Source organism: Sciurus vulgaris (genome assembly GCF_902686455.1).
Source record: "Sciurus vulgaris genome assembly, chromosome: 6".
Taxonomy (NCBI): Eukaryota; Metazoa; Chordata; class Mammalia; order Rodentia; family Sciuridae; genus Sciurus; species Sciurus vulgaris.
In genome coordinates this window covers 69,067,403-69,094,088 of record NC_136466.1, presented here as the reverse complement: position 1 = coordinate 69,094,088, position 26,686 = coordinate 69,067,403, and the positions used below count along the sequence as shown (strand labels likewise).

The following is a 26,686-nucleotide window of genomic DNA, read 5'->3' as shown; positions in this document are numbered from 1 at the left end:
AAGAAAGAAGATCGAAGTGTTTTTTGATGCTTATCTTATATGAGAAACTTATCAAATGTCATGTTGGAGAAGGATGACTCATATCTCCTTATGTACCATCTCAATAACTGAGCTCCCCATGTGGGGTACTGGTGGGGGAGAGCAGGCAATGATGGGCAGAGACTTTGCAGGTTCTTCCTTAGGATTAAGAAAATAGATTTATTGAGCTATCATTCACATATCACAAGTTTCACCCATTCACAGCATGTAAGTCAATGACTTTTTAGTATATTCACAGAATTTTGCATTCGTCTCTGTGATTACTTTTAGAACATTTTCATCATCCCCCAAAGAAATCTCGTACTTCTCAGCTGTGATTTCCCATCCCTCCCATTCCTGCAGTCCCAGGCAACCATTCCGTAGAATTTTTAACCCATGACTCCAAGGGTGGTACTCTGTTTTCTGCTTTGTCCCTTGACCCTGTTAAGCCACATATCATTTTCCTTTGGTGCATCTAAACCATTTGCAGCTCATCAGAATGTTGCAGTTTCACTGCTAGGATGCTTGGACCTGGCGCCATTCTTGCTTCACCCTGTGACAGATATTTGCTAGTAGTGTCACAGGCCTAATTCACATGCATTTGAAAGGGTGCCTCTAGGCCTCTGGGTTAGCCCTTCTTTCCTCTTGTCCCTCCCCTGGTGCTGAGCTTGCTTTGGAGAAAGTAATTTCCTGGCTAAGAGTGAGAAGGAAGAGCCTAAGATTCAAGAGGTAGATACATTGTTTTGAGCAAGAGAGGAACTTTTTTGTGTGTGGTGCTGGGAATTGAACCCAAGGCTTCATTAATGCTAAGCAAATGAGCTATGCCCCCAGCCAGAGGAACTTTTGTCTTTACAGAGGAAAAAAATTGTGGAAATATTCTGATTTGAATATGGAAGGTTTCAGCTTTAACCATTTTCAAAACTGCTGATAAAGGAGTAGATTTCTTATGTGCTGACACAGCGATGGCTTGGATGGTGTCTGAGGTCTTTACATGAAAACCCTTTCCCTTTAAGAATCTTTTATTGTTCTAGGAAATTCCAGCCCACAGCTTCTCCACCATCTATATGTTGGCTCTTTCCCCATTTGCTTCTCTCCCTTCTTTTTCTTCCTCTTCTACCCCTCATTCTTTCACTGTGACTGCCCTTCCTCCATCACTTCTGGTCTTGCCAATGGGTGCATTCCTTGATATCTTGGTTATTAGGGAAACAAAGTCTTTTGTCAATGGGAATGACCTGAACCAGATTTCTTGTTGCAGCTTGAAGGATTCCTGAATTCATGGCCAGGACTTAGAACCAAGAAGTCTAGGCAGCAACTGGTCATGTCATGGTAAACAACACTGCCTAGGGCGCCTTTCCTGTTGTAGTTCCTGTGTTGTGTTCCACAGGTGAAAGGACCTGCTGAGATCCAGGGCGGGTACAGAATGTACAGCTCCCTGGCTAGCCGTGCTGACGGAAGCATTTAGGTGCTTATTTCTGCTTCTCTAAAGGGACCTGATACAAACTTCAAGTTTTTCCTTTTTTATCATTGGGCTGGGGCAGTGCTATTAAAATCATCTTTAATAAAGTAGGTTAATGATTTATATTTCAAGAAGAACATTTGGGGACATGGAATGAGAGCATGTTATTTGGGTTAGTTGAACAGCTCCAGATATAATTACGTATTTATAATCCCACCTAGGGACCTAGAAACCTGTTTGGAATAGGTCAGGAAACTGGGTGTGAGATCTGAGTCTTTGCAGGCACTCCAACTGGAATCTCCAGTAGCAACACACTTTGGACATGTGCATGTGAATCCTGGATAAGACTTGTGGATTACATCTCTCTCCCCTTCTTTCCTCCTGTCCCTCCCCTGGTGCTAAGCTTGCTTTGGAAAGACTAATTTCCTGGCTAAGAGTGAGAAGGAAGAGCCCAAGATTCAAGAGGTAGATGCATTGTTTTGAGCAAGAGAGGAACTTTTTTTTGCGTGGTGCTGGGAATTGAACCCAAGGCCTCATGAAAGCTAAGTAAATGAGCTACAGCCCCACAGTTCAGGCCCCACAGTTCAGAAAACTATCAATACCAAAATAGCAGGGTGCCCCTTCTGCCTTCCTTGGGGGCATGTGTTGCCCTGTCTTTTTCTCACTCTCTTTTTTTGGTACTGGGGATTGAACTCAGGGGTACTTAACCACTGAGCCACATCCCCAGCCTCTGTCTTTCTCTTTATATAAGTTGGTCATTTAAAAAAAAAAAAAAATCAAACAATCCAAAAACTTGCATTTTTTTCTGATTATACAGGTAATACATGTTCATTAGAGAAAATTTAGAAATTACAGATGAAACAAAAGAGAAAATGCCAGTTACGCCAATAGTACTGATTACAGATGGTCATTTTGGTTTTATAACCTTTTCTACTTAATAACTCATGATCATCTTCCCATGTCATTAACTGCTAAGATGGTTTTTAGTGGTGATGTAATGTTCCAGGTATGCTGTGTCAAGACTTTTTGAACTAATGACCTATTTTAGGGCAGTTAGGGTATCTCTCTTTCATGATTATTAACAAATCCATAATGCATGTCCTTAAAAACGTGTTATCATATTTCCTTAAGATAAGTTCACTACTCTTAAGTTACTTGTCCTGTTTTTAAGATCCGATTCTCATCTGTCTGCTCCCCTCCCCCATTCTCTCTCCACCCTCGTTTTTGCTGCTGGTTGAACAGAAGGTTGGGGACATAGAGAAGAAAGATACCTTTGCAGAGTGCCACAGGATGAAGAGTCCCATATAATGGAAACATGCTGTTAAGTTTATTGAAACCATAATGATAGCATGATAGTATCGGACTATCTACCACCATTTGAATAGATGTTTGTTAAGTGTTTTACAAACTTTCTTTTCTTTTCTCCTTCCTTCCTTCCCTCCCTTCCTCCCTCCCTCCCTCCCTCCTTCCTTCCTTTCTTTCTTCTTTCTTTCTTTTTTTTTTTTTAACTTGGTGGTGCTGAGAATCAAACCCAGGGGTCGACCATGTGTGGTAGGCAAACACTCTCTCTGCCACTGAGCCATGCCCCAGCCCAAACTTTATTTCACCGAACCTTCACAACTATCTCTGGAGGTATGTCTAACCCCCCTAGTTAAGAGACTAGAAGGCCAAAGCAGAGGGAGATTAAGGAAATCCTACAATAAGAGGTATTGGAGGCAGGATTAGAACTTCCAGCCCTTTTGCTCTTAACTAGTGTTATGCTGCGGATGCTAAAGTCTCAAGTCAGCCTCTTAAAATCTTCTATTTCCTCCTTTATAAAATGGGGGCGATAGTGCTTCTTAAAAGCACCGTAAGGGTTAACAGTGTGTGCAGAACACCAGGCTCTGAATCCCAGAAGCTGTTGCTGCTCTGATGACTAATTACTTTCACCTTTTATAAGATGATAATAAAATAGACATTATATCTTGTCTTTTTGCTGTTTCTTCATCTGAGGCTCTGGCCTCATCATTGGTGGAGAGTCCTTATATTTGGAATTGGACTGGGCCTTGTACTTTGGCCAATATTGTATTGAACTTATGAATATTTGTTGGTTTTAATCATTTCTGGTCACAAGGTCCCACCTCTTTAAGATGGTTTGGAATGCTGACTTCTCAAAGATTGTTACAAAAGCTGCATGTCACATGAGTGCCCTCTTGCCTACCCCTCTGTGTCTCACAGCCCAGATGTGGCTTCTTGGGCAGGCACCAACTAGGATTGTCCTTGAGTTCAGCGTGGGTATCTGTTGTGACACTTCATGCAAGTGTGTCCTTCATGTAATTGCGGGGGGTTGTGGAGAACAGAGTTCCCAGTCCTTTGATTATGAATAACCCCATCCCACCTTTAGAGGATCTCCACACATACACACTCCTGCCTCTCAGCAGACTTTTACACTTGGGCAATTCTGAGGATCACAGAAGCACACATGTGGTGATACATACCCAGCTGGGTTGTTATGGGATCCAGAACATGGAACTCCTCTCTCCCCTATGTCTGTTGAAGTTCCTAAGTCATTTTAGTTAGACACCCCCTGTGGGAAGCCAGTTGTCCTAGGAAGGAATCCATAATTGAGGAGTGATAGATTATCATGTTTGTTTTGAGTAGAAGTAAAGGTAGGGTCTTCATGAACCCAGTTAATAAGTATTTATGGGATTCCAGCTACGTCCTAGGCATTGTGTAGATTTTGGGAGGAGAGCTCTGAACCAGACAAAGTTCCAGCCTGTGGAGCTTATATTTTGTTGGGCAGACACATTGAGGCAGTAAACAAATGAGCCGGATACTTTCAGATAGTGAGGAGTACCAGGCTGGAAATAAAATCAGAAGGAGAGTGACAAGTGGTAGAGGGGGGAGGCCACTTTAGATTAGTAGTCAGAGAACACGTTTGTGAAGGGCTGTGACCTCATATTCCGTATCTGCGCTGGTTCACCGCGGTTGTTATGAGCTGTCACCTGAAGGAAGGGCTCTGGTTGATCATATTTTTTTCCATTGTCTTTTTCCTTCTGTTTTCATGGGCAGGGCCATTCTTGCTCATTGAGACTATGGCCACCTGGAACCTTAGTGATTTTGGTAAGAGAGAATCCATTTCCATGTGACAGGCAGACTGATAATTTAAAAAACATAAACCTTATCAAGTCTTTCTTATCTGGAATTTCTTAGTGGCTTTCTGTGTCATTCACAGTATAGTTTTAACTTCTTACTATGGCTTATTTTTTAAAATATATTTTTTAGTAGCAGATGGACACAATATTTATTTTTATGTGATGCGGAGGATTGAACCCAGTGCCTCACATGTGCTAGGCAAGTGCTCTGCCTCTGAGCCACAACCCCAGCCCTTACTGTGGCTTTTGTGCCTCATTTGATCAGGCTGCTGCTTACCCTGCTGATCACACTCTCTGAGTATTCTTCTCCCTCAGCTTGAGTTTTGCTGATCTCAGATTCCTCTAACGTACTGGGTCATAGGGCCTATCCATTGCTGTTTTGGAACACCTCTGCTCCAGATCTCCTGTGGGCAATCTCTCATCCTTCAGGTCTAGGCCGAGATCTCCTGACCATCTGACCTGAAGTCTTACCACTGTCCCTTCTTTCCCTTTTCCCATTACACTGACTTATAGTCTTTGTGGTCCTTCTAAGTGCACGTTGAATGAACGTCAGCTCTGCCTTCAAAGAACCCTTCTCAATCATTTAACTTGCCTGTGTTCTAGCAGTATCCCTCCAGCATCCCTTGATTCTCTTTAGATCTAATTTTGCATTAACGATTCTTCTACCTTGGGTAGATCAGGGTGACTGCTCTGATTGGGTGATAGCCCACTTTATTTGGAGGTAACCCAGAAAATGATGAGGTGCTCACTCCTTTTTTTCTTTTAGTTCTCTTCCTCTATTCCTTTACTTTTATCATGGGGAGGAAAGGAAAGGGAAATCTCATATTTTCAAATCTGTGTCATAAGTAGCACCATGTAGGAGGCCCAGGTCTGTTGGGCTGAGCCAGTTAACTTTCTGTGAACTGATTCCTTTTATAAATGTCACACCTAGAGGAATGGACTCATAGCTGACTCTTAAGTTGATGAGGCTCATGTATATGTTTGCTCATGTGTATAAAACTGCTTTAAAAAGAGTTGAATATTAGGGTATATATACTACTTCCCACTCTCATTTAAAGGTGTTGCGTTTTAACAAATCATATTAGTTATAGTAGCACAAATGGGAAGGTATGCTTTATAAGCCTCATAATCATTTGTATAAGATGCATTTTTGTTGTCTATTAAAAATATTAAAATAAATATTTCTTCCACTTGTAGTCCTCCATAAACCTTTTACTGACAATGTGTCTGAGGGGGAGCCACATCTCTTGTTCTTCTAGTGGATACCCACAAGGCACAATTTCTTCACAAAATATTTTGAAACCCTCTGGAGACTTTCTATAAGATTTTATATTAGTTCATTTAGAGAATTCCCTGTGCCTGAAAGGGTCTTAACAGGAACTTAGCAAACAGAAGACAGTGTTTCACAACTGTCTCTAAGTTTTACTACTCCAGCTTTGCTAAGTAGAATGTAAGCCTAAGAGACTCTCTGAGAGTCTCTCTCTCTCTCTCTCTCTCTCTTGCTCTGTGTTTTTGCAGAACACCACTGTTCTTAGGCCTTTAATCAAGGGGTGGGTAGGGATAAAGACAGGACAGCATCACCTCCCTCTGTCTTTGCACACAAGGTACCTGTTTGGTGACATCTTAGCACTGGAGACTTATTGACCCACATTCTTTTTCTCCTTTGCCTTCAGGGTAGTGACTGTGCAGGGATCTAGTACTTCAGTTACTCCTAAAATGTGTTGCCTGTCCCTGCTGACTTCTCAGTTGTTAGAAATGAGCTCATGACCTGCAGGCAGCACTGTGACTGTACCTCTAGAGCCAGAATCCATGGAGGTAGCCAAGGAATGAACAGTGTTGGAGGATTTGAGAAAATCCTGGACTTGAAACACAAGTTGACCTGTTTTCCAGACATGCACTGTATCTTACTGTATCTTTTCCTCTGCTGATTTCTAATATCTTGGTAAATAACAAAGTTGAAGTTCTTTCACCTGTTTTCCTATCAAGGGTTTTTTTTTTTTTTTTTTTTTCTTTCTTTCTTTTTTTATCTGGTACTGGGGATGGAAGCTGGCAGGGTCTTGTTGAGGTTGGGAAAGTGCTCTACTACTGAGCTATATCACCGGCCTTCAAGCTCCTTTTGAGAAACTTTATCCTGTCTTTTGGGGAGCATCCATAGGTAATGCTTATGAGAGGCATAAAGGTTAGGGGAACGTTGGCCAGTGTAGGAGAACCAATCTGTGGGAGAGCTCTTGAGACATCAGGCGCTCTTTCTGCTTCATTCTGCCAGCTTTGTAGAACAGTGTGGACCCACCCCTGCACTTGGATAGGGCACAAACAGGACATGCTGCGTGACCTGAAGGTCTGGTATTTGTCCCTCTGCTTGTCCACCGGGTTGACTAGGCCAAGGCCAGTTGCCACGCAACCCTGGACATAATAGAAGCAGGAGAACTCCCCACTGCGTGCTCTGATCCCTTTGCCTTTTGTCTTTGTTTTCTCTTCCCTTAGAGGCTTGAGGGGTAATAGTTTTGGATCGGACATAAAGTTCACTGATTTGAAATATAGATTGTCTTGCTGGTTCCAGCTCTAATCAGTAACTTGGTATTAAATCAAAAGGTCCTGACATCTCTCTGAGATCCTGTGTTCCTGGAATAGATGGCGAGAAGAGAGGTGAATTCTTTTTGGGTTCAGCAGGAAGTGGAGTATTGGTGATAAGTGAAGGCAGCTCTTGTTATCCTCATCTTCTTGGTCAGGTTTTTTCCTCTTTCCACATTATTGGTGCATTATAGTTGTATATAATGATCGGATTTGTTGTTACATATTTGTACATGCACACAATATAACAATGTAATTTGGTCAATATCACTCCCTATCAATCATTTTTTTTTGAGATTTTATACTCTGCTGTTTCCACATATTTAATTTCAGCAATTCAGAGAATAAAAACAGTTTGGTTGACTAGGTGTGTTGGTGCACACCTGTAATCCCAGCGACTCGGGTGGTTGAGGCAGGAGGATCGCAAGTTCAAAGTCAGCCTTAGCAACTTAGTGAGATCCTATCTCAAAAGTAAAAAATAAAAAGAGCTGGGTATCCCACTCCTTGGCCTATACCCAAAGGAATCAAAATCAGCATACTACAGAGATACAGCCACATCAATGTTCATTGCTGCTCAATTCACCATAGCCAGATTGTGGAACCAACTTAGATGCCCTTCAATTGATGAATGGATAAAGAAACTGTGGCATATATATACAATGGAATATTACTCCGCCATAAAGAATGATAAAATTATGGCATTTGCAGGCAAATGGATGAAATTGGAGAATATCATGCTAAGTGAGATAAGCCAATCTCAAAAAACCAAAAGACGAATGATCTCGCTGATAAGTGGATGATGACATATAATGGGGGGTGGGAGGGGTTAGCATTAGGGTTAGGGTTAGGTTTAGGGTTAGGGTTAAGGAGGGGGGCAAGAATGGAGGAGGGAAGGACTGTATAGAGGGAAAAGAGGGGTGGGAGGGGTGGGAGGGAGTAACAGAATGAATCAAACAACATTACCCTGTGTAAATCTATGATTACACAAATGGTATGCCTTGACTCCATGTACAAACAGACAAACAACATGTATCCCATTTGTTTACAATAAAAAAAAAAAAAAAAAAAAGAGCTGGGGTGTGGCTCCGAGGTAAAGTATCCCTGTGTTCAATCACTGGTACCAAAAAAACCCCCAAAACCCAAAAACCCCAAACCAATAAATAGCTTGGTTGATGCCAGAAAAGCATTTGAAAATTTTGATGATGTATTCTTTTCTTTTTCTTTTTTGTTTTTATTCTTTAAAATTCTTTTATTGGTTCTTTTTAGTTGTGTATAACATTAGGATTCATTTTGACATAATTAAAGCATGGAATATAATTTGTTCTAATTCAGTCCCCAGTACTTCTCTTTTTTCTCCCCCTTTCCCTTCCCTCTACTGATCTTTCTGCTCTTACAGTTTTTTTTTTTTTTTTTTTTTTTAAGTAGTGTGTTGTGGAGTACATGATGGCAAGATTCATTGTGATATATTCATATATGTACATAGGAAAGTGAGGTCAGAATCACTCCACTGACTTTCCTGATCCTGTCCCTCCTCCCTTCCCTTCATTCCCCTTTGTCTGCTCCACCTCAGTCAGTTTTAATAAGGCACATTTGTAGGTGTGGTGCTTCCATTCTAGCTGTATCAGCCAGGGTCCTTTCTATTGTGAGGGAGAGAGGAACCAAGCTTAAGCAAGAAGCTTAAGCAAGAGAATTTGTTGTGGTGTATAGCTGCAAAGCCCAGGGCTGTTCTGACTTTGAACTTGCCTGGATCCCATGACTCCAAAGGATGTTTTAGGCCCGTCTCTGCATCACTCATCTCTGCTGTCTTCTAGGCTGGTGCCATTCACAGGCAGCCTCTTCCCTCATGTTGGCAAGGTGACTTGTGGCCAGGAGTCCAGACCCAAAGCTTGGATCTCCTTAACTCTTTGTTGAATCATGTGCTTGCCCTTGAGATAATCCCTGAGCTGACTTGGCCTGAGCCCAGAGTGAAATCAACATTAAATGGAATATATTATGAAAGTTGGGAAGGGATGTTTTCCTGGAGGAATATTAGGATACTCAATACAGGAAAAGATGGGATATAGCCTCAGCACCCACATTCCCCCAGTGCTGGCCTAAGGAAATTGAACAGGATCATCCAGGGAAGAGAAAGCGCTCTACCTCCCAGATAGATCTTGATTCTCTTTTACATATGGATAAGTCAATTTGGGCTATCAGCCTGTAATTTAATAAAATAATTCTGATAATTCAGATTTGGAGAGAGAGATAAACAAGAGAGAGTTCTGAAAGTATTGGGCACTACCAGGTCTGGGCAGACTGTGAGCAGTCTAGGAACTCTGTTTAGGAGCCAGAATGCCTAGAGAGTCAAGGAAAGGGATGTCAGGCAGATAAGAGGGAGAGAGGGGGCCACCCCTGCTGGGACAAATCACAAAAAAATGAAAACAGAATGCTATAGGAGAACTATAAAGTAATGAAGCAGAGTTTCATGAACCCCAGGCAGTGATTGATTATCATAGACAGCATCAGAGTTGGTTCTTTATCAGTCTGCAATTTGGGAAACAAAATTCACCCAGGAAAAATGTATTTTGTTATGCTTTTTCTTTCAGTGATACTGAGGATTGAACCCAGAGCCTTGCACATGCTAAGCAGACATTCTGCCACCCAGCTACATCCCTAGCCCTCATGAGAACTCATTTTGGATTTGCCAGTGTAGTGTAGATTTGTCTAGAAGAGCCAGCAAACTTTTCCTGTAAAGGTTCAGATAACAAGTATTTTAGGCTTGTGGGACATAGAGGGTCTCTCTTATATTTCTTTATTTTTAATTTTTTTGGTGCTGGGGATTGCATCAGGGCCTCATACAGGCTAATCACATGTTCTAGATATTTCTGTTCTTGTTTGTATTCACAGTCCTTTAATAATGTAAAAACCATATTTAATTCACAGCTCATTCAAAAGCTGGAGTGGGGCTGAAGTTTGCTTAGCCCTAGAATGGGTTTTGGAGTCGAGTCTTCCCAGTTTGGGTTCTCTCTGTGTGGTGTGGTAATGGCCCAGACAGTTAACCTTTCAAAGACTCAGCACCCTTAGTTTTCTCATTTGCACGCTGAGTCTGATGAGAGTACCCATCTCAGAAGGTTATTGTGAGAATGGCTCAGAAAGCCTCAGCTCTTTGGAGTGACCCTTTATACCTCTACCGCATGCTCTGAAGGGGAAGATGGGCCAAGCTCTAATGGTCTTTGTAATTTTTATTGTTCTTCCTCTTTTGGCGCCCTCTTTTTCTCACTTCTGAATAACACTTCACCAGGTTTTGGGAACTTGGTGCCAATCTCAGTTTCATTTCTGGTGTGTTTAGGAAGTGACCCACATTTTAATCCATATTTGGCAGTAACTGAAATAAATTGGCTAGATTCATTATAAAAATGCAGAATACGTACTTGTTTTGCTTCAAGCCTGAAAATTCCCTCCTCACCCCCCCCCTAATTTTCCCCTAATTGCATGCCAATTTATCAGCCTATCAGGGACTCTTATTGAAACCAGAATTATCTTTTCCTCTTTTATCAGAGAAAATATTAGAGTTGTGGATTTTTGTTTGTTGAACTTGGTGGATGGATATCAGTAGGTTTGGAAAAGGGCTGAATTTCTCCTCTGAATCCCAGCTCTGTTATCTACCACTTTGGACAGGGAAATTATCATGGAATGGATAAGACATTGTGTGTCCTCTCTTGTGCTCAGGACCCTGTACAAACTTGCCTTCTTTAAGCCTTTCTCATGTCACTTTCCCAGTAAGACCTTTCTCAAGAAGATCTACCCTGCCAGCCTTCCCTGGCCCACTTTTCTGCTTTACTCGTTGCTGTAGTGCGCACCTTATTCCAACATACTGTATAATTTATTATGGTTTTTTTTGTTGTTGTTGTTCTGTCTCTCCCTATTAGAATGAAAAGACAAGGGCAAAGGTATTTATCATTGTTGTTTATTTCTGTATCACCAGTACTTAGAATGGCATCTGGGACACACATAAATATTTGTTGAATGAATGAATGAATGCTTTAATTCTTATATCAGAATGTTTACTACATTTTATTCTCTCTGGCCTACGAGTCATAAGACTTGGGTTTGCATATTGACTCTGCCACAAATTGCCTCTGTCTTTGAGCAAATCATTTAATCTCTCAGGACCGTAGTTCTCTTATCTTTAAAATAAGGGGTTAGAGTACATGATTGCAGAAGTTTCTACTAGGTCTGTAGTTCTGTGATTATAATCTCTGGTTAAAAGAGACGATGTACTGCTATTACAATTCCCACAGATATTTCCTAAAAAGAGTTTGAATTTCATTGGTGGGCAAAGTGAATTGCAAGAGAGTTTCAGAAAAAAGTCTTTGGCGACACCTTATGCATTTACTAAAACAGTTCTTAGTAAGTTTGTTTTCAAGAACTTTTCCATTAGTCCTTTTAGGATGAAGTCCAGTCTTCCTGAGCCCTGTGGACCCTGGCCTCTGTGGACTCCTGCAGTCTCTTTGCCTATGTGGCTATAATGTGTGTTCCAGTCCATTGGAATCTGTTTTAGTTTCTCCAATGGATCATGGACACTTCCCAGCTTCAGTCCATTGAAAATTTCTTTCCTTACTTCAGTGCTTACTAAACCCAGGACCTTGAGCATGCTGGGCAAGTGTCTCCCATTGAGTGGTACTCCCATTCTTCCCACCCCCACGCCCTGGATATTTCTGTTCCTTCTACCAGGAGGAGCTGGTACCTTCTCCACCTACCTTACCTTCTCCACTTGCCTTTGTTCCACCAGTGCCTACTGGCTGATTAGGTTTCAGCACACAGCAAGTGTGCACTGAGGGAGGGATTGGCACCAGGTTCCATTTCCACTGGGAAGCTCACTAGCTAAAGTGACTAGTATGGATTTGGCAAGAGCATCTATCCATACAAATGTAAAGTTGTTGAGATTAGATCATGGAAGATTTGGAGACCACAGTGAAGAATTTATCTTCATTCAGGGTATACTGGGAAGCTACTAGAAGCTTTTTGAGTAGTATAGTGACATGAACAAAGCTTTATGAACTGGTAGCTCAGCTACCTCTGCATTGAAAGCATCATTTCCCTAATCCCTAAAACATCCTTGGCAGAATAAATGCTAGCCTTCCTGTTTGTAGATGGAGAAAAGCTGGGACACCTAATGATTAAAGGACTTATTCTGGGCGTCATAGAAGAGTACTTTGAGTCAACACTTTTTTATAATTAGATAGAATTGTGATCTGTAAGATTGATGAATGTTGCAAATGTCTTCGTTCACTTCTTAAGTGAGTAGCAAGGTGAGTAATTGTGTTGACAGACTGCCCTTTAAAGTTGACTGACTCATGGATGCTTCTGCAAGATTTAGCATACTTGGTTTCTGCTAAGGAGACAAGAGGATCCTCTGGGGAATGGACAAAGGATGCTTTTTTTGTATCATGGCTGTCTCTGCTCGCTCTCTCTGATTGCTTGTATTGTGAGGCTTAACAGGATCAAGGAGCAGGTAGATGCCATTTTCCTTCCTGGCTGGTGTAGGAAGAGAGTGCTAGCAAGCCTCATCCGTGATTCCATTGTACTTAAATTTTTAAAAGAAGGGACTTGGTTTTACAGCCCACTTTCATTTTCAATTGAAAATGCAGAACTTTGAGTGTGATTGATCTCTCCAGAGTCCTTCCCACCCCATTGGAGCAGTGCTTATCAAACACGAGTGGGCTTCCAAATCTCTTGGAGGACCTCGTTACAGTGCAGGGCTCTGGGGATTGGGGTGCTAGTGGTGGAGTGCTAGCCTAGCATGAGCAAGGCCCTGGGTTCCCCTCCCTGAACCGAGAACAAAATGCATATTCTGAGGTGGGGCTTGAGAGTCTGCATTTCCTCTAAGCCCTCAGTGATGCAAATACTGCTGAGTTGCATTTGCTAGACAAGGGGTTTCCTTCTTCTTTTCCTTTCTGATCTTTCTTCCTTTCCTCTGTGCCCCAGCCTTTCTTGTTCTTGGTGTCTTAGACAGTGGTCCCCACTTAGTGGCTGCTGGTATTTACCACTAGGACTCATTGATTAGTGTGTGGCTACCATGATAGCCAGAATGGTCTTTTAAAAGTGAAAGTTTGATCCCTGGTTCCTGCAGTTCCCTCTGGAACAGATCCTTTGACCTCCCTTCCCCTAACTCCTCCTTTAAATCTCAGCTTAAGTGCCCACTGCCTCTGGAGGCCACTTGACTTCCCAGTCTGGTACCCTTGTGTGTTGGCTAGGCCTCTGAGGTGTATGTCTGAACTCAGCAGCAAGGAATCGGGCTTGGTGGGGCATTGGTGGATAATGCTCTGACTCTACTCTCCAGTGTACATGATGTACAATTTTAGGAAGTTGTAGATTGCCTAAGAGCTGCCTTTCGAAAGCCACTCTGCCTGGAAGGGTGGCAATGGTGAAAGTGTGTAGGAGGAAGAGCAGAGTTTCTGCTAGGGACCAGATTCTGTCATCGAAATGGGATTCTGAAGCTGCTGTTGGTGGAAATGCATGCACTTGGTGAACAGTCTATGTGTCTCCCCTGTAACCTTTTTCTATTGTAATTTTATAATGTTGAAACTATACCCCAAAAGCAATTCTTACTGCCTTGTTTGGGGCTGTAGGATATATGGTTGAGCAAAAAAGGAGCCAGCTCTGATTGTAACCTGGAGCCTCTTCCCGCACCGGGCTTTGCTGGTCTGGCATTTGAGTGGTATCCTTCAAGCCTGCCAGCTGGCTGTCAGTTTCTTGGGCATGTGGACAGCTGTTAGGTAGCACTATTCCTTTCCAGCCTGGAAGGGATACATTGAATACATCCTGCATCAAACCTAACAAACCCCATGAACTTGGTCACCTGTCCCATTCTTCACTGCTACTCTAGTGAAGCAGTGCTGTTAAGTATTTGCTTTACAGCAGTGAATACTGTCAGAACAATTACGGTTGTCGGTATATCTTAATGTCTTTACTTTTTTTCTAGAGAGACTTGTTCTTTGCACTTCGGTCCTTATAACTTAGTACAGCTTTAATGATAAAATCTCCCTAGGTGCTAAGATCCATGAGAGCAGGGTCCATGGCTGTAGCCTCAGTGGTCTGCCTGGTGACTAGCCCTTAATAGCCACTCCACAATTGCATGCCAGGAGAAATGTCTTAATTTGTAATATGGTAGATGCTAGTAAATGCTTTGAGGCCAAGGGTGTTTGAACCTATAAAGAATTCCTCAGCAGGATTTATTCTGCAGGCCACAGGGAATGACATGTAATTAGCTTCATGGCTACATGTTCAAGCTACACATTCATTTGCTTGAGTCACAGGCCTGATCAGTGGGATGCACAGTGTTATTGAAAAAACTTGATCCGTTGGGGCAAATCTAAAGGTGATACCTTCTATCCTGTTATTCTTGAATGCAGGCTCTGAGAGGGATCTTACTTATCTTTCCATTGTCTGGCATGATCCAGAAAGCACTGATTGTGAAATAAGTAACTATAAACTATCCAGACTAAGTGACTGAATGATGAATACATTTGTCTTAGTGCAAAGGTTTGGATGTGGAGCTAGGAAGACTATAGAGATGCTTATTACCCTCCCTTTAGTGACTCATGGGAATCAGAGTCCCCCTCTCTCCCTCCCTCCTCTCTTTTTGCTTCTATTACATGAAACTACCATCAGAAAGAAGGCCACACTCTTTTTCTTGTCCTATTCCATTATTTGTGCTTTGTTAACAGTCCTCCTTGTTGGGTCAGTTCAGTAATCTCACTTCCTGGGACTCTTCCTGTGAACCTGGCACACGTGCCCACGTCAGACTTGAACTCCCTAGCTGTAAGCGTCTGTCTGCAAGCTGGAAGGTCTGAGCATCAGGGTGGGAGGAAGGCGGGGGCTGTGGCACAGAGAGATGGAAATGATGCCATCTTCATTTCTTGTTCCAGTCTAAGAAAGTATCCAAACCTCCACATCGTATGGCTCCTGCTCTTCCCTGATGAGGAACATCGAGTCACAGGGGGCTCTGGACAGCACTGGGAGTGTGTGTTTATACAGCCAGTCACCAGACCCCTGCAGGTGCCATTTCCTGTTCTTGAGGCATCTTTAATTGCCTGGTGGTGGATGTGTGGTTTAGTCATTTGGGGCACTGGGCCGATTGCTTTTTGTTTCTTTATACATTTTTCCCCCCCTGGGCATAGCTTTGACTCCTTTCTTTGGGTTTAAACTGTAGAATTTCTGTAGGAGCCTTTTGCATTGTGGTTTATACATCATCCAGTTCTACCTTCTGTCATCTCTGAGTTGACATCTGTGCCCTGGGGAATAATAAGAGTTGCAGTCATAGTTAATAACTGTTGATGGCACCCTGTGTGCCAGGCCTTCTGTAAATCCTGCGGGTGTTCTCATTCAGTCCTCAAAACAACCTCTAAGAGAGTGATACTATCACTATCGCTCCATCTCTCTATCTTTCTCTCTCCACCCCCTCTCTTTTTTTTAACAGTACTAGGAGCACTCTACCTCTGAGCTATATCCCCAACCCTTTTTATTTTATTTATTTTTAGACAGGTTCTAGCTAAGTTGCTGAGGCTGACCTCTAACTTGTGATCCTCCTGCCTCAGCCTCCCAAGCCTCTGGATTACAGGTAAGGGCTGCCTGGCCCATCTTCATTTTTTAGATGAGGTAAAGTCATGAGATTCATTGGAGAGATACTATATGCTCCTTTTTGGTAAAAATAAAAACTCCCAAAACATCAAATGAGAACAAGGAATGGGTACTTTGCCTGAATAACAGGCATATTTTCTAGGTCACCTGCTGAGGTATAAGATTTAGTAGAAGTGTGTGTGTGTGTGTGTGTGTGTGTGTGTGTGTGTGTGTGTGCTTGTGTGTGCATTTGTGTGTGTGTCTGTGTGTTTCTTTTTCTTTTTTTTAGAACTGTTACCAAGGAGATGGACTGTCTTCCAAAGGCAAACAGGAAGAATTCCCCTGCCTTTGGCCACTCTTGTGTTTGAAGAATGTTGCTGTACCCAGCTGTTCTCCCTGCAGGGCATAAGAATGGAAATCTCTGGTCCTGAGCTCTGGTGGCTGGAGAAGCCCACTCCCCTTATGGAAACTGTGTATTCAAAGCATGAATTTAAATCCAGGTGGTTCCTGCTCATCTCCAGTGCTCGTCATTGGTTTATGGATCCCTATATGCAGCAACCCCTGCCCCACTCTGTCCCCTCTACCCCATCTGGTGAGACCAGAATGGATACGGGTCAGATTTAGTAACCTCATGGAGAGAGGGTAAAACTTACATCAACAGGAGCATCAAAGAAGATCTATTGCCTTTTAAATCCCTGGCTACTCTAAATTCTGTGAGAATTGAGAGGAGACAAGCTGTTTTGTGGGATCTCTATAGGAAGGAGCTATTTGTTTATAACAAATATACAGAGAATTTTGTTTTTGCACTCATGGCTACAATTTTGTCGATTACAGCTGAGCCCTGTAGCGACTGGCCACGAAGGCTTGTGAACAGATGTGCTGAAGTTGACAATTTTCAGGTTTCATTTTGATTCTAGTCTTATCTTTCGGGCATCTTCTAAAAAGGCTGTACCTAGGCAGCAGATTTGAATTGTTCAAGTTTTGGTCTTTTGTTCTTCTTGTCCTTAATTCGAGTGGAAAGGTCTATGAAATGCGGGTTTGATGAAATCAGGCAGAAACAGAAGAGAAAAAGTAATTATAATCATCAGCTGAAGTGATTCCATAGTGTTTTGTGGATTGCCGTGTCTCCATTTTACTGATGGAGAAGTAGGCATTGCAAAGAAAAATCGTAGTAACTCTACTGAGATACGGTGCACATACCAAGGCAATGGAAATTTGGGATTAACTCAGGGACATTGGAGTAGCCAGTGGACTGAGGTCTGGTGAGAGGAGTCTAGACTTTATTTTTTAATTTGAATTGGAAGACCTTAGGTCTGCTCCCTCTAAGCCTTAGTTTCCTCACTTGTAAAATAGGAATCAGAGTTACCCAAGCCTACTGCATAGGGCTAATTTGAGGATGTAGTTAGTTGCTTTTCTGTATAAAGTTCTTTTGTGCAGTGCTGGCCCACCATGAGCCTCAAGATATAGTGACTGGTGGAGACTCTTTAAAATCTATCTTCATACAGACTCTTAAGAAATTTGGAAACCTTTTCTCATTGGTTGTAATATTTTATGGTTAAAGAATAATGACTGAAAATGAAAATGTATTGTCTTATGTTGGGAAAATAAAATAGCGATGTGGTACAGATTAAATCTAGGGTTGCCACATAAAGCATAGGACACCTGGTTAAATTTAAACTTCAGATAAACAATGAACATTTTCTAGTATTAATATGTCCCAAAACATTTGCTGTTTACCTTTAATTTAGCTGGTTTCTGTGTGTTCTTATTTGTGCAGTCTGGTAACCCTAACTTAATCCCATTCTTTCCCCTGTTTGCAGTCTTTTCAGATAGAAGGTAGAGATGTGAATTTATTTGCATCTGCCCCATGGCTCCTGTCCTTTGTCCTTTTTCATAGAAATCCGGCCTTTCAGAAATAGCTTTCAGACACTGGTTGCATAGCAGCCAGGCATTTCTGCTGAGAAATAAGCAAGAAGGAAATCTCTCTGATGGCACTTCCTTTCACTTCATGGTATTGCTGAACTTGTGGCGAGGAGGATGTTGAGAGTGGAGTTGTGAGAAGCCTCCTGTAGCACTGTCAGCAGTTCACCTTGGAGGAGGGTGTGGTCTACAGGCAGGGACTCTCGGGTGGCATCCAGGGAAGCATTCCTAGTCTCCGGTAGCCAGTAGAAAGCCTAAACTGTGGAGGAGTCCAGCAGCGAACACTCCCTGTCTGCGTGCCAAGGACACATCTGAATAGGGAACAACAGACACAAAAGAAATGAAAGACCTGGTCCTTGATAACTGAGGAATTTCATATAGTTTCATAGAAAAGATAGGACCAGCATGTGTCAGTAATTGCTGTAATTTACAGAACACTTCCTTTGTGACTGAGCATCAGCACCAGGCGGTGCTTTCCATAGAGCATTGTCACAGTAATCCTACAGCAGCCCTGTAAGCGCAATCCTATAATTACCCCATTTTCCATATGAGGAACCTGAAGCTTGGACGTGAGGAAGCCTAGTACCACATAAAGCCAGTCTGACTTGAAAACATCTGTTCTGTCTTGTCTCCTTATCAAACATTGCATGATAGGCTGAAGCATATGAAATTGCTATTATTTAACCATTTTGCTTTGTGTAAAAATGACAATTTCATATAGTTCAACCTTACACAAAGAACTAGGCCCAGTGTGTATACAGTGCATAAGTAGCTATTATGTAACTATTTCCCATAACTTGCTGAGTGAATGAAACACGAGGACCTACTTAAGACTTACCAGAGAGGCTTCTGGGAAGTCAGTTTTCATTCATTCACTCATTCACTCACCCACTCACTCATTGGCTAGCTCACTGAAAAGAAACTTACTATATTCTGCCAGGCATCTTATTAAGTGGGTTTTGAACAGATTTATTTATTTATTTTTCAGTACTGGGGTTCAAACTCAGGGCCTCAGGCATGCTAGGCAAAGTACTCTACCACTGAGCTGTGTCCCCAACCCTTTTTATTTTTTACTTTGAGACAGGGTCTGGTCAAGTTGCCCAAACTATCCTCAAACTTGCAATCCTCTTGCCTTAATGTCCCTTGTATCTGGGATTACAGGTGTGTGCCACCACACCCATTAAAAATTTTTTTTTTTTTTTTAACTATGAAAAATTTCCCTCCTGCCCTTTTATAGTCAATCCTGTTCTCATTCATAGGCAACCAGTAATCTGTGTTTTGTGTGCTGAGCATTTTCTGAAAATTTCATATAAATGGGATCATACTATGTGGTCTTTTGTGTCTGGTTTCTTTTACTTAACAATATTTCCCAGGTTCCTTCAGGTTGTAATGTAGATCACTGGTTGATTCCTTTTTATTGCTGAGTAATATTCCGTTGTTGAACCACATATGATTTTTCTATTTTCCGTTCTAGACATTTGCATCATTTCTACTTTTTGGCATATATTATATTGCTACTATTATCATTTTGTCCAAGTTTTTGTGTGGATATATGTTTTCATTTCTTTTGGGTAGGTAACTAGAAATGGAATTGTTGAATTGTGTGGTAAGTTTGTTTAACTTCAGTTGATTTTTGAGGAAAAAGAGTGAAAAATGGATTTATTTGAAGGCTCAAAAGTGAGACTTAGGTTGGGGGAGAGAGCTCAGTAGTAAAGTATTTTTGCCTACTATGCAAGAAGCCCTGGGTTTAATTCCCAGAAAAAATCAATCAATCAAATAAAGAACTTCTGCTTTTGGGCTAGGACATGGCTTCGTAATAGAGTGCTTTCCTAGCATACTTGAGGCCTTGGGTTCTATACCCAGCAACCCAGAAAAATAAAAGAAGAAATAAAAATGCAAGGTGGGACTGAGATTTGCACCAGCCAGCAAGGCAGCTCTGACCTGGATTAAAGTGCCACATCTAGAAAGATGAGCCAGAGCAATTTTAAACTGGGAAGCCTAAGCCTTCTAAAAGGGCTTCTGGACTTGGCCAGCGAGATCCTGATGTCCCTCCCCTTCTATGAAGACAATAATGTTTGTCTTTGAATATTTTGCAGAGTGGGCGAAAGGTTCCTCTTTCCATTTGCTGTCTCTGCACACAGGAATTGAAATGCCATTTTATAACTGCCCATTGGTGATAGTCCTTAAAGAAAAGTAGCAGCACCCACTTCTAGAACAGTTGTCCCCAGTTTAGCATTTGGGAACTAGTTCCCCATTTTTCTTTTTTTCTTTTTTTTTTTTTTTGCCATGCTGGGGATTGAACCCAGGGCTTTGTACTTACAAGGCAAGCACTCTACCAACTGAGCTATCTCCCCAGCCAAGTTCCCCACTTTTCTTTGAGAAAAATATGGACAGTGTAATAAAATGATTTTTTCATAAGACTAAATTTATGTGATGTGTAGGTCTGTCTTATTCTGAGTGTATCTTATTATTTTGAAATAGTTAAGACTTCTCTTTAAATTAAATGATGGTGATATACATTTCTGTGGTTATGCATGATGTTAAATTATTGGTAACCAAATATGTTTGTGTTTGTATTTAAAGTTGTTTATTGAAATTCCCAATGCTGGGGACCACTACTCTAGGGAAGGGTTGGGGAAAGGGGAGTCCTCAGCTAGCATCCTCTTTAAATTTCTTTTGTTGTGTGTGTGGGCATTTAGGGTGACGCTTGGATGAGAACCATATAAAATTAGTAGAACCAAGGCAGCACAGTCCCAAGCATGTACCCCCTTTACTTAGACATGTGACCCTGTGTAAATATATGCCATTGATGGGCACATGTCATCTTTGGTCCCTTTGATAGTGTTAGGCAGCCAGAACAAGCTCAGGTTGGATTTCTTATGCATGTTTGGGACTACCCAACAGTAGGTTCTGTCCAGGTAAGTGGTGGTTTTCTTTGACAGACTTGTGCTGAGGGTCTTGGGCTGGAAGAGCAACATGGGATCCTAAGTAGAACGGAGCGCCCGGTCTCACCATAGATGGCCTATTCTCTAGGAGTGGGATTGTTCTGTAACATGATCTAGAAGGCTGCACAGCTATTTTCTCCAAGTTGATAATTACAATACTGGTGGTGGTATGCACGAGATTACTAAGAGAAATGCTTTGGACTAACGCTGTGCTGAGTGCTTTCAGGCATGATGTAATTTAACTCCAGCAGCAGTTGTATTAGATAGGTTTGGTTATTTCATTCTTGTGTGAAGCAGATTAGGGCCAGCAATGTGTAGTGACTTGCTCCCTGAATTTGCCATTGGGTGAGAGACGCAGAACTCACTGCCAAGTAAAGGACTGAGCCTCAAATCTCGTCAGTTCTCTAGAAAACTTGAAGCACTCTGAACAGCAGTTTCTACCCCAGATCTCATTTCCAGAGGCCCAGTGCTTCAGTTCAATTTAGCAGCAGAGGTCTTGTGTGTGAGAAGGGAGCAGGGGGCCCTTTTGTGGGTCACGCTGAGCAAAGCTACCCGGAGGCAGTCTGCAGGGCTCTGCTGTGTCTAGCACACTTTATTTGCTGCCCCTCTGTCTACAGACGTTTCTATTGATTCAGCCCTGGGAAGTCATTGCCCTGGCTGCCCTCCACACCCCTTTTGTTGATCCATCCCCAGAATGTTCAAGTTCACACCCGCATTGCAACCCTGGCTCCTGAGCCTGTTGTGAGCGCCTGCCCTGGTGTTCACGGGTGTCTGTGGGACAGAGGATTGTGTTGGTCTACGTGCTATTGGCGTCCCCCCTTGTCTGCCCTTGGAAACTGAGGACCTTTTCCTGCAGTCTTCATGCAGTTCTCACAGGCCGTATTTGAAATGCTGCGTCATCTCCTGATGAGGAAGATGCATAGAAAAGGGGAAACTGGAAGATTCTCTTCATTTCTCTTTTAAGCTGAAGAATGTTTTGTTGTAGGAGAACGTTGGGCTGAGCAATGCTTTGGATCTATTTTCTGCTTGTTAAACTCAACCGTATTTGAGGTGGTGAAATCCCACTCATCTAACTGGTACTAAAGTTTGGTTAGTTGTGTTTAGATAAAGTCATTTAAGAATGGGTGGGGATGCATTCTTAGAAACGCATCATGAGGGTATTTTGTCAGAGTGAACGTGGCGTGTCCTTCACAAGCCTCGATGGCATAGCCTGCGACACAGCTAGACTGCATGTCACCTCCTGTTGTACAACCAGAATGTTGTACTGTGGTACATGACTCTAATTTCTTCCTTTCCCTTCCTCCTCCCTCTTTTTTATTTCCTCTGCAGTTTAACATTTGCTTTAGTTTATCCTTCACCATCTGTGAGACATAGCTGGAGTTACTCACATTTGGTAAAGTGAAGTCATGAAGGTGTGAGGTGTGCAGGATCTAGAGAGGAGGTGTCTCGATTGCTAGTCCAGCTGCTTTTCTTGTTATCATTGTGTGAAGCAGGCTAGACAATGACAGTGAAATCCAAGGCTGGACAGGTTCTGGGGGCCTGTTCAGCTGGTGGGTAAGCTGGTCCATCCATTGGGACCAGGGTTGAGCTCTGAGGTAGACCAGCCAGCCCCACGAAGAAACCTCTTCTCTCATGGTGGAGGGTACCACTGTAGCCCCATTTGGAAGTTTCTGCCAGTGGAGCAGAGATACAGAGCAGTTTCTCTTACCATGGATGAACTCAGAACATATGTTTCATCCACATTTGGTACATGACTTAGTAAGCTTGTTTGCTTGTACTTTTCTAATACTCTGGCATCTCACCCATCAGATAGCTGTCCCTTTTATAAGATCAGTGCCTGGATGACTGGGTGTTCTGATTTTAAGTCATGAGCTTTGAGTTTATCAGACATGTGCAGCTTGCTTTTCAAAGCACTTGGTTGAGTATCATTGCATGAAATGGTAGTGTTAAATTTTGTAATGTAGAAATGTTAAGATGGAACTCTATAAAATATATGTTTTTAGTCTCTGTTGGATGGTCTTATTTGTGTGTTTTATCAGTCTGTTAGACATTTTATTACTCAAGTTATCTATGCCATTATAGAATGATCAGAAAATTCAAATCAACAAAGAGAAAAAGGAAAAGAAAAGAAAAAAAATTCTCTAAATAAAAGTTTCCTGAGAGAGAAGCCAGGATGTGAAGGACTTTGAACTTCCCAGGAGGTGGTGTCCGGTCAGTTGATACAAGTCATTATCATTCCCATAATCACTCTGCTCTTCCTTGCTCCAGACACTAGAAATCAGGACAGAAGTTGGGGTGTCTGAGCATGTCCTGGAGAAAGTCAAAGTGACGATCAATGTGCTGCCCCATGCTATGAGCTCCTGCAGCCCAGGGTGCAAAAGCCCTGAGGTGTTCTACTGCCTGCAGGAAGTGGCTGTGAAAGGGAGAGAGCATCCTTTGGGGACTCTTTATACAGTTGCGAGTTTTCAAGTAGATAGGGAAACATTTATCTTGCAGTCATTTTTTGTTTTCGCTTACTCTCTCTAGCCTGTCTAAAGCAAGCCAGCCATCTATTCATCCATCCATCTGTCCATCCATCGATTCACCAACTCACTTCACTCATTCACTCATTCATTCATTACCAGTTTACTGTGTGCCCACTGAGCACCAGACATTGATTGCATTTGACTCTAGAAATGCAGCGTGAACCAGACAAGGCTTTGCTCTCCTGGAGCTTACCACTGGCTCAGCGTAGGTTGTGGTATGATTGCTTCCCTTTCGGCCTTTCCCTCTGTATCTGTAGATAAGAGGCCATGAATTGGCGAGTGAAGGTGTTCATCTGGAGCAGACTGAACCCCTGCGTCTGTCCTCAAGCTTAGCTCACACCCATCCTGCACCCCGATGGTTTCCAGTAGGGAAGGTGAGGAGAAGGCAGCGTGGGGCCTGCTGGATTCTTTTCATAATGGGACTTTACTTTTATCTGGGAAGGGCAGGCAAGCAGATCACAGAGGGAGGGGCTTCTGGCTTTATCAGAGAGAGGCTTCATTGTGTGTTGTTGTTGGAACAGGTCCCAGAGACCTCAGTGCAGTTCTTTGGACAGGGCTGAGCTAAGCTACCATGCCATAAAATAATAGCTGAAAGAATAGAGTGGAATTTAGGATCTTATCAAAGGGAGCTCTGTGTTACAGCCCTCTCCAGACTGAGACAGGACTTCAGCCCTAGGTCAAGCCCGGTTGTTAATTTCATAATATCTTAATGAACATGCCTTTTGTGTTTGTGGGTCTGTCCCCTGTTCCCTCCCAACATCCCTCCTCACATAGAGTCACTTATTAAGGAATTTTGATAGGAAATTTAAAACTTACTCTTATGAACTATGACATACCTGGGTGGATGAATAAGTTTCAAGGATGGGGACATTTGACACTGAAAACTGAGACAGTTCCAGGAAACCAATATTTTTGTCACTTCCATCATGGCCTTCTACCACATCCTTGTAACACCAATTCTGTTGTCTATTTTTTTCCTTAAGTGGGAGTACTTTTTGGAAGTACCTTTTTGAAAGGACACGGGTGGTTGAATAAAAGACCCAATGATTTGCCCCATAGAAAGAACCTAAAATTCACTATGTAGACTCTAGTGTTGGTGCGTCCCCTGAGACGATTCCGCACACCACGATGCTGGGTGCTTACCTCCCGCCCAGGTTCTGCTGCACACGGTGCCGGCTCTGTTCAGGATGTTTTGGAGAGTCAGATGCATCGTCTGCCCTGCTGAGGCTTTGCCCGGCCCCGCCCTGCAGTGAGGTGACTTACTGGCTGCCATCTGAGCTGGTTGCCTGAGGCTCCAGGGCGTGTCGCAGGAGTGGGGCAGGGAGTATTGGTGACTGTTCTGTGCTCTGCCCTTCACTTTGCTGCCGGCTTTGCCATCATGTGCAGGCTCCGGGCCCTTGAATGACTGCTGGGTGCTCTGGGGGCAGAGTGACCTTGCCAGTGCTGAGAGCAGGAGATGCAGGCACTGTGCAGGGTGCTGTGGGTGCGGCTGTCCTTGTGCCAGGCTCTTCCTTCCCCACCTCGTTCGCAAGCTTTCTCCACCCTGTGTGTCAGAGAGCACAGGCCGAGAGCGTGGGTTCTGGAGGCGGACAGTATAGGTTCCAAACCTGGGCCTGTTCCTTGTCAGACAGTGACAGGTGACCTATTTCTTCATCTACTCAACAAGTCAACACTGTGTGCCCACTGGGAGCCAGCTGCTGTTTGAGGCTAGAGCGAAAAAGCCGGCTGTGAGGAACCATGCCATTGTAGAGCAATAGTGTGGTCTTGCTTCACCTTTTAGATGGAAGTTGTAATAGGCGTACCTCCTGAAGTCCTTGTGGGGCGTCTGTGAGTTTGTGCATAGGAAGCGTGCTTTGCACGGCGCCTGGCTCGCTGCCATTGCTTAATGACTGCTAGCTGGGTACTCGTGGGCCCAATATTGCTTCAGGTTTGGAGCCCGTTCAGATCATTACACTCCTGCTTTAGCTTCCAAGTGCCCAACTGAAATGTTCTGTCCTTATTTCTTAGCCTTTTAAGTCATTCTTGAAATCCCTCAGCCTCCAGAAACTGGGCATGGGTTGCTGCCTCCTCATCCAGTCATGGGATTCTAAAAAAAATCCTGCTCACCCCCTGAAGTCAGCGTGCTCATCACTTACCTGCTGTGGTCAGTTGGCGTTCTCACCCTATAAATCTGTTGTGAGAGGACCCCTTGTCTCCTGCCCCACCCCGCCTGCTCCCTCCTCCCTTCCCGTAGCTTGGGGGACCCTGCCATCACAGTTGCTGCAACATTTGTTTAATACGGTTCTTTACCCTAAAAGCCTGCTGTTATGCGGTCGGTCTAAAACAGACGTATTCCTGTAAGACCTAAGCACTCGCCCGTGCAGGGCTTTAACTGCGTTTCATTTCTAGAAGGAATGCTCCATTTATCACTTCTGTGTAGTCGACAACAAGATGTAAGATTTGGTCTGTGCTGCATGGGCTGACTGCTTCAGAAGGGACAAGCCTGCTTGTACCCGGCAAGAAGGACAGGAGCAACTTGGACACTGTGTCAGTAGTCTTCTGGGGATGCTGTTACACCACAGCAGAAATTTATTTTCTAACAATTCTGGAGACTGGAAGTAAGAGCAAGGTGTTGGCAGGGTCATTTCTTCTCAGGCCTTTCTCCTTGAATTGTAGATGGTTGCCTTCTGCCTCTGGCTTTATGCGGTCTTTCCTCTGTGCGGATCTGTGCGGATCTCTTCTCGTAAGGTCACCATGGTGTTGGATGAATACCCACCTATGTAATATCATTCTACCTTATTTGCCTGTTTAACGTTCCAATCTCTAAAATCCCACTCTGAGATACTGGGAATTAGGACGTTGACATATAAATGTAAGTGGGCACAATTCAACTCACAACGATGTGGTTCAGAAATGCAGTTTTAAAATACACTCATATTACAGCGGTTTTTTATGGGAGGGTACGACTTTTCATTTCTATGGTTGTACACAGTGTAGATTCACACTGTTCATGTAATCATACATATACGTAGGGTAATACTGTCTGTTTCATTCTACTATCTGTCCCCCACCTCCTCCCATCCCATTTTCCTCTACACCATCCAAAGTTCCTTCATTCTTCTCCCTCTCCCCACCTCCCCATTGTTATATATTGTCATGCACTTATCAGAGAAAACATTTGGCCTTTGCTTTTTTGTGCTTGTTCTATTTCACTTAGCATATTTTCCAACTTCATCCATTTACCAACAAATGCCATAATTTTACTTTTTTTTATGGCTGAGTAATATTCCACTGTGTATATATACCACAGTTTCTTTATCCACTTGTCAATTGAAGGACATCTAGGTTGGTTCCACAATCTAGCTATTGTGAATTGAGCTGCTATGAATATTGATGTGGCTGTATCTCTGTAGTATGCTGATTTTAAGTCCTTTGGGTGTAGGCCGAGGAGTGGAGTGGGATAGCTGGGTCAAATGGTGGGTCCATTCCAAGTTTTCTGAGGAATCTCCATACTGCTTTCCAGAGTGGCTGCACCAA

At 42.9% G+C, this 26,686-nt stretch overlaps 1 protein-coding gene and 1 long non-coding RNA gene across 8 annotated transcripts in view; one reads left to right on the top strand and one right to left on the bottom strand.

The window, feature by feature from the left end:
• The window catches only part of ARHGAP26 (Rho GTPase activating protein 26), a 419,232-nt gene that overhangs the window by 17,814 nt on the left and 374,732 nt on the right, over window positions 1–26,686 (top strand). The gene's annotated exons all lie outside the window — the stretch shown is intronic.
• LOC306664941 lies at window positions 13,527–26,480 on the bottom strand. The gene is made up of 2 exons (XR_013764869.1): window positions 24,007–26,480; window positions 13,527–22,916 (listed from the first exon to the last, which is right to left on the bottom strand). It is a non-coding gene; the product is annotated as an uncharacterized lncRNA (long non-coding RNA).